Source organism: Schistocerca cancellata, chromosome 7, assembly GCF_023864275.1.
Source record: "Schistocerca cancellata isolate TAMUIC-IGC-003103 chromosome 7, iqSchCanc2.1, whole genome shotgun sequence".
In the NCBI taxonomy this organism is placed as follows: Eukaryota; Metazoa; Arthropoda; class Insecta; order Orthoptera; family Acrididae; genus Schistocerca; species Schistocerca cancellata.
The window spans coordinates 609,697,279-609,706,229 of NC_064632.1; the positions used below are offsets into that span (position 1 = coordinate 609,697,279).

The 8,951-nt window shown below is 47.9% G+C and overlaps 1 non-coding gene across 1 annotated transcript; it reads left to right on the forward strand.

The window, feature by feature from the left end:
• The first annotated feature begins 3,273 nt into the window (after positions 1-3,273).
• On the forward strand, positions 3,274-3,357 carry Trnat-ugu (transfer RNA threonine (anticodon UGU)). Its single transcript has one exon. It is a non-coding gene; the product is annotated as a tRNA-Thr (tRNA).
• The last annotated feature ends 5,594 nt before the right edge of the window (positions 3,358-8,951 follow it).

Consider the following 8,951-nt stretch of genomic DNA (forward strand, 5'->3'; position numbering starts at 1 on the left):
GTATCTCGGGCAGCATGTGCTCGAGTGGTCGTTAACCTTCAAATAACGATTTTATTAGCAACGGTCATAGAGCTTCGGTCAGTCCTTGTCAGCATACCTTCAGTGCGACACGACTTTCCCAAAGATGGAAGACTCGACCTGGCGTAAATCTTCGTTTTAGAAGTGGACACTGTGGCTGTTGCCGTTCGGGGCAGCCGCGCCCTCTGAGGCGCACGGGTGTGTGTGTGTGTGTGTGTTGTTCTTACCATTTAAGTAGTGTGTATGTCTAGGGACCGATGACCTCAGCAGTTTGGTCCGTTAGGAATTCACACACATCTGAACATCGAGTAAGCACCTATCTTTATATTTCAAAGTGCGAGCAGCGGTGGCCAACCGAGCATCATTCGGGGACGAAATCAGGGCACGTGTTGCACCTCCTGTATCCTCAGGAACTACTCGGAACCGTCTACTTGCAGCAGGATTAATATCACACGTGGCTTAGACACCACACACTGCCGAGGATGGCTACTCTGGAGTCGCGAAAGAGTTGAATCGCACTCTGTTGTCTTCGGTGCTGGGAGCAGGCTCCGACCGTTCGCGAGTGACCGACATAGCGTGGCGCAGAGCCGGCGAGCCGCCTGCTGCAGGGCGCATTCGCCGGCGACGCGCAGCGCCCGACTCGGGCTCCACGGTGTGTGTCTGCGGCGCGGGGCGGGGCCATCGGTTACAGCTCGCGATCACATTTGGTGTTCCTACATGGTGAAGTAACCGCTGCCAACAATACTGCACATGCTTTGTTTCTATCCTGGTACCATTTCTTCCACAGCAGCAAGATGATGTGTTCCTTCCAGTATGACAATGCTCGTCCACATGCAACATGTTGAACACGGACTACGACATCCGCGCTGGCCACCGAGATCACCAGGTCTTTTGCCAACTGAACACTTGTGAGAAATGATGAAACGGGAACGTACTCGCTTCCCAGGGACTACAAGAACCATTGCCGAATTGCAACAAAAGGCGCAAGACGTTTGCACAAGCTACGATAGGATGACGCCAGCGGCCTTGCCCCAGTAGTAACGCGGGTTCCCGCCAGATCACCGAAGTCGACGCTGTCGGGCTGGGCTAGTAGTTGGATGGGTCTCCGTCCGGTCTGTCAAGAGCTGTTGGCACTCAGCCATTGTGAGGCAAACTGAGGAGCTACTCGATTGAGGAGTAGCGGCTCCGGCCTCGTAAACTGACGTACGGCCGGGAGAGCGGCATGCTGACCACGTGCCGCTCCGCATCTGCATCCAGTGACGCCTGCGGTTGAGGATCACGTGGCGGCCGGTCGGTACCCGTGAACCCCCGAGGTCTACTCGGGCGGAGTACGGTGTGTTTTTATGGCAGGATGCCATTCGGCACATCTATGATCGTTTGCATGCGGTAATACACACCTTCATTGACGCCAGAGAGGGGTAACATTGTGCTGATGCGACTACTTGAGTACCCTTTACTCTGACATAAGTGTTTAGTTTGATCTGAACTTTACAATGATAAACTACCTGTCACCTAATAAAATGACCTTGTCTTTGAGGCTATTTCATATTTTTCTGGCGGTGTACGTAAGCAGGATCAGCAGCGCTATAAGGCGCTCGTCGGACGAGTACGAAAGTGTCTCCACCTGCTGTGATGTATGATAGACCCTTTAAATGTAAGATAATGCCTATAACGACGAGAAAGAACCCAATACTATGTGATCAGAAAATAATGGTCAACATGTTGAGCATCTCACGTCGTAGAAGCATTCAGAGGTAGAAATGGGACCATCGCGTGAAATCAGTACTAGACAAGATCAGACCAATACTTGAGGTTTGCTGGAAGGGGTCTGGGCATATGTAATGCGTCTGTCAAGGAAAAGGCACACAAGACCGATTCTAGAGTACTGTTCCAGTGTTTTGAGTATTTATCAGGGAGGCAAGACAGCAGACGTAGAACGAATTCGTAGACGTGCTGTTAGGGTCGTAACAGGTCGACGTTGTTTTTGTTGTGGTCTTCAGTCCAGATACTGGTTTAGCCCATAAAAACGTGTAACTGCAATGCTGGAAGAACTTCAATGGGAGTTCTTGGAAGAAAGACGGCTACTTCTAACGAATTCCTACTGTTTAAGGGCGAATTCACACAAAATTGATCAAAAATGTTGAATTTTTTCCACTATAAAAACTGTCTCCAATTTTTAGAGTTTAATTCGACGTACAGCTGATGTAAAAGCCATCTTGGTTTGAACAACACGCAGGGTAAACCCCTTTTTTACATCACCCTGTCCTAGCTTGGGATGTTTTCTTCTCTCTCTATCTCTCTCTCTCTCTCTTTCCGTCAGAGAAGCATCTAAACAGCACAGGAAGCTGTGAGCCCGTTACGATGAGTTTATTAAAGTAATGCACACATGAAGGAACACAAAAGAAGTACGAAAACTTTAGAACCTCCTTCGGAAGATGAGCCCACAAGGCAACGTTTCGCTCCTCTGTCTAGTGTTCAACAATGGTAAAACGGAAAGAGTGAGGACCATTACGGGATTGCGTAGAAATTCATGCACGTTACTTTACTGAAAACTTGTTGAAGAAGATTGAGGCAGAATATTTTGTGCTGAACCATTGCAGATACATACTTCATACGTACTGTAACTCAGCTTCTTGTGGTACAAAAGTTTTAAAAAAACTTTACTGCCAAATGTATTTAAATTGTTGTGAAATAAAAATTGCTATGTATTATACACATATATTTAAAAAAATCGTTGTGAGAGTCCTAAAATTGATATTAAAAACGAGTAGTACACACATTTGTTTATCTAATTACATCAGATAAGGTACCAAATTCTGAAACTGATAAGTATGAGAAAATTGAGAGAATGTTCCTGGTGAGATAGTATGTGCTCTGAAAGTATCCGGCAACGTCCTGATCAAATTATGTAGAAAAAAAAATTAGAAATGTTTATTCCATGGCCAATAACATGATGACAACATGCGCAGAATGTGGTTCCATTATCTCTCAAACAGCGAATTATATTAACGAACTTGTACCCGTATATCTTCTTACACGCCCCCCCCCCCCCCTTAAATTTAGAGAACCTTTGCTGAAATATAGGTGTGTGTTAGTTATGCTCCCATTAACGTACATTTCGCGCAGGGATCAGGAAGATAAGAGAGATCAGAGTGTGTACAGAGACATTTAGAAAGTAATTTTTTTCCTGTCTCAGTACGTGAATGGTTGGGGTTGGGTTGGGTTGTTTGGGGGAGGAGACTAAACAGTGAGCCGGCCTGAGTGGCCGAGCGGTTCTAGGCGCTACAGTTTGTAACCGAGCGACCGCTACGGTCGCAGGTTCGAATCCTGCCTCGGGCATGGATATGTGTGATGTACTTAGGTTAGTTAGGTTTCAGTAGTTCTAAGTTGTAGGGGACTGATGACCTCATAGTGCTCAGAGCCATTTGAACCATTTTTTTTTTTTTTACTAAACATTGAAGTCTTCGGTCTCATCAGATTAGGGAAGGACGGGGAAGGAAGTCGGCCGTGCCCTTTCAAAGGAACCATCCCGGCATTTGCCTCGAGCGATTTAGGGAAATCACGGAAAACCTTAATCGGGATGGCCGGACGCGGAATTGAACCGTCGTCCTCCCGAATGCGAGTCCAGTGGTTAATCACTGCGCCACCTCGCTCGGTTACGTGAATGGAAACGAGACAAGTAATGTCGGTACAGTGAACCGTCTGACGTGCAGGGACCACTGGCTTGCGGTGTCTTTTGTGGCCACAGTGGTAAGTGAGGCTGCTCGGCTTCCTTCCCGTTATGCCTGGGGTACTTGCTCTGTGAGACTGCTAGCACTACTTTGTTTCTTTCCCGTTCTTTGGTTCAAATGGCTCTGAGCACTACGGGACTTAACTTATGAGGTCATCAGTTCCCTGGAAGTTAGAACTACTTAAACCTAACTAACCTAAGGACATCACACACATCCATGCCCGAGGCAGGATTCGAACCTCCTGTAGCACCTAGAACCGCTCGGCCATCCCCGCCGGCTTTCCCGTTCTTTCTACCTGCACTACGCTAACTGTAGCCCGCACCCCTGTGAGTGGGGTGCAGCCCTTCTCCCTTCCGCCGGCTACGCAGCACATATCTCACGGGATAATGGCGGCGCTCGTTACGCTCGCTCTCGTTCGCCGCGGATTTATTCGTGCCATAAAAATTAATCGGCCGCCGCGCTCCGCCCTGGGCCACGTCTGCCCCCCCCCCCCCCCCCCCCCAGTACGGCCGCGACACGGCGGCGCCGTGTGCACGAGGGCGTGAGCCTGCTCGCTGCAGCAGGCACGTGCGCCTGCGCACTCCACACCTCCGTCCGCCAGCCTGCTGCACGTCTATTTGTACCTGTGTCTCTGCCACACCACTGCTCGCCGACGCACGGATCTCACAGTGTACGCAAAAGTAGGCAACTGCTGTCGCTCGTGGGTCGTGGCCCGCTGGTTTGGCACTTGCGAACAGCCCCGCCTTCGTACAGGGACGCCGTTAGGCAGCTGCTTCGACAGTTGTGTTTGTCAGTAAAATATTCACTCACGAGGTGGATTGAACAGTCTCCTCTATCGTTGAAATGCATCAGCTACAGTCGTTAGAAGAAACTTCAGGATAAAACAGCTTTTACTGACAATTCTATTGCATCGAAAGACACACATTTAGACGCTCTCTAAAAAGTAATGCCTAGAAAGAAATGCACCGATTTTTTCATCAACAATTCTTTGTTGAACATAATGAGAATTACACACTCGAAAGAACGGTGTTTTGTCTACATACTATAGTTTTCCAGGTAATCTCCATCTCGTTCTATGGCCTTCCTTTAGCGCGAAACATGGGAGTGCATACCCTGTCGGTACCAATCCTTGTCCTGTTGGCGGAGCCAGTGCTTCACTGTCTGAATCACGTCCTCATAGCCCTTAAAATGTCTTCGAGGAATGGCATCCTTTAATAGCTCAGACAAGTGGAAGTCCGAGGGGGCTAGGTCCGGGCTATAGGGTGGATTGTGTAACACTGTCCAACCCCATTTTGCGATGTGTTCGGCACTCCTCAGACTTGTGAGTGGCCGAGCGTTATCGTGTCGCAGCAAAACATCTCCTGGGTTGCTGTGGCGCCCAAGTCGCCGGAAGCGGGTCTTGAGTTTTGTTAATGTGCTGACATATGCTTCTCAATTAATGGTACCGTCTCTCGGCATCACATCAATGAGACTCACACCGTCACAGTCCCAGAACACGGTGATCGTGACCTTACCGGCGAAAGCATTTGTTCAGATTTTTTTCCTTCTGTGGGGTGTGGGAATGGGACCATTCCATCGACTGTCGTTTTGTTTCGGGCTCAAAATGGTGAACACAGGTTTAATCGCCTGTCACAATCCGGGACAGGTACGTCTCCCCCTCAGCTTCAACAAACAGGACAAATGTTTTTTCTGTGCGATTTGTGATCCACCGTTAGACACTGCGAGACACATCTTGCGCAAATTTTTGAATATCCGAAAGTGCCCATAATTGCATCCACAATTCCTTCGATGATTGATGCAGCGCCAAATGCCGAGTCGTAATAGGTCTGTCCTCGCGAATGACAACGTCAGCTGCAACATGTCAGGTGCGACAGCCGTGGATGGTCTCCCCGACCGCTGCAAATCGTGGAGCTTCGACTAACCGCCTTCTGATGACCTCACCCTACGTGCCCAGCGACTAACTGTACTTCTGTTGATAGCAGATCCTCCATAGACTTTGCACAAGCGTTTGTCCATATTTCCCACTGTTGCTTTCTCTGCAGCGAGAAATTCGATGCCGACACGTTGCTTGTAACGTACATCACCTTCAGACGACATTTGGAAACTGTACTACAGCTACGCTATCTGTCGGAAGTGACGGAAACTTGGCGTGCTCACTCAGTAGACGTCAAATAATACATACCTGACGTTTCGCACTCGTAGCATTGTTTTCGGCTGAGAAAAAGATCTGCGGCGCATTACTTTCTGGGCAACCCTCGTATATCCCTCACGTATCATAATCCGTCCCGTATCCTACGACCCTCAACGTCTCACAGCAACCATTCCTACCGTTTAATTCAGCTCTATTACTCGCGAGTGCTACTCTGTACAGAGACGGTGTTTCTGTCTCTATACAGGATGCTAACTTCCAGTCATTCAAACGATTTCGTGGAGAATTTATGCTTATCGTCTAACTTATCTGTAGCCCGAGTTACCATCTCGAAAGACGAGTATCAGGTCGCTTTTCGTCTATCAGCCCTCCCTGAGTTTGCTGCGCTGGCTGCCTAATGAGCTAGCCCGGCAAACCTTTCCGTTGCTGAGCGACTCGACGCGCATCTCAAGAGGGAGTAACGAGCGCCGCGAGGCTCTCCTTTCGACAGTTCGTGTACTTTTCGTGACGCGGTGTCACCGTGCGCGCGAGTCACGCGTCACAGAACTTGTATATTCGCGAGGACAACACGGCACGCGCCACAACACGATTTCCCAGCAACTTGGTTCAGCGGAACAAGGGTCAAAATAAGCGAACACCTCTCTCGCTTTATCCGTAGATACTCGAACATTTCTGAGAAAACCATCATCAAAGTTTTCTAAGTACGGTATGTGTCTTTTAGGTAATAAACAGTCTAATCGAAGACGTTGTAACTGCGACCGGGACGGTCGCGGTGTTGAAATGGTTGAAAGCGCGCCGGGACCCGCGGAGAGGCCCGCGAACAACAACACAACGGGAGACGACCGACAAGACTACGAAGGAGATGACGGACCACGACAACAAGATCGAACAATGGAGAAACAAGGAAACCTAACAAACACGTCCACTCGTACACAGGACGAGTCAGTAAGCTGTCTAACGCGAGGCGATGTGTCAACAGACGTACGCGAGATTAGACTGGCTGGCTGAGCGACAGGCAGGCGCGTAAGTACGCTATCGGGAGCGCCGCTATTGGCCGCTGGAACCACGTGTTCCACTGTGGCGCAGCGCGCGCTGCACGCAGCAGAGGCAGAGCCGCTTTTGTAGAGCACGCTTTCCAATGGGGCACCGCGTACTGCACGCAGGGCAGGATTAGCTGGGTCAGCCCTCTGCCCCGCTGTCCGAGCCGCACAGTTTTCCTCTGCCTGCGGCCGAGGGACCCGTTATCTCCGATCCCATCTCTGTCAGCGGTTCGCACCACCACAGAGGTGGTCTGTGGCACCGCGCTGCGCTGCGCTCGGCCAGTAGTGACTTTCCAGCAGCGGTGTGCGCGTCTGCGACAGTACCTCACTTTCGTTCTTGTACGAAGTCTTTTAGTTATGGAACACTTCATTCAGTTAGTTCAGGACAACCCAGTGCTGTACGACACCAGTCATCCAGACTAAATCCGGAGTAAATTGAAGGACGAAATATGGAAGAAGGTTGCAGAGGAATTACATTACAGCGATTGTAAGTATTATTAATTAATTACTTAATTAATTAATTAATTTTATATGCATTTTCACAATATACATGTAATATTAATGACACAAGTCGTTCTCTTTAATAGTGGCCTCTTTTTATAGCTGCATACTGCCATTGAACAGAACCTTCTGGTGAATTAAAACACTCATTAACTTTTTCTCTCGTAAGGAAAGCTTCACTCGTGCTTCTGCACCTACTTGGAGCGGGCGACAGAAGCTGGTTGCTACTCAGTGGTCCCATGTCGTCCTCCTCGGCGAGATCATTTGACGTAGTGTTATCAGTCCTCAAGTAATTATGAAGTACACATGCAGCTATCACAGTTCTATCTACAGTCTCTAGTTTACACTCAAAAGGCCGTTTAAACACACGAAATCGGGAACTCGAGATACCAAATGCACACTCTACAGTTTGAAGAGCACCAGACAGTCTGTAATTATAAAGTTTATTTTTGTCGTTGCCAGTAACTCCGCATTTAGGGTACGGTCGCATTAAGTTTTTTAATAATGGAAATGCCTCATCACCTACGAAAATGTAAGGGGCTCTATTTTGTTGTCCAGGAAGCGATTTATCTCCTGGGATTTTTAAAGTTCCGTCAGTCAGTTTTCTTCCTAATACTGAAGTAGAAAAAATATTTCCATCACTAAATCTGCCCATTGAACCGACGTCTATAGAGGTAAATCTGTAATGAGCATCGACAGTAGCCATTAATACTGCAGAGCAATGCTGTTTGTAATTGAAAAATGAGGAACCAGATAACTGAGGTTTTCGCAAAATGATATGTTTCCCATCAACGGCTCCAACACAATTGTAAAACTGCCATTTCCTCTCAAAGTCAGAAGCAATATTTTCCCACATAACTTTTGTTGTATCAGGTAGATAAATGGGTTGTAGATGCTTTGATATCGCTCCACACACATAATAAACTATCTTCGACACTGTCCTTTGACCCATGCGGTAGCTTAGAGCGATAGTTTTAAACATATCCCCCGTCGTTAAATACCTAAAATGAAAAAAGACAACAATCCGTTTATGTCGCATAAGCAGAGTGGACAGAAAGTTACTAAGTGTTTCGACATTTATGGCACGTGTACAAGAAATGACAGATTGTTTCTGACACTACTAGGGGAATGGGGCAAAACTATTCGAAAATGTCACTGTTCACCTTTCTTATGTCACTTTATACCGAAATATATGAAAAACTAAATTCAGGAATTCCTTGTTGCAGGGGAAACAGCGAGAGAAAATTGGAGAGAACTTAGGGATTGTCATCGAGATGCCCTCCGTAGACAGAAAAAGGAGAGTGGGCAAGCAGCGACCTCAATCCGCCCATGGCTGTACCAAAATCAGATGGAATTTTTAGTTCCATATATGGCCAACAGAGGCACAGTAACAAATATAATGGAAGAGGTAAATGCTACAACGAGCGTTGCAAATGATGGTGGAGGAGATGACGTAACAGACACACAGAGGAACGAAACACAAGACGACTTGGGGACGCCATTGTCAAGGAA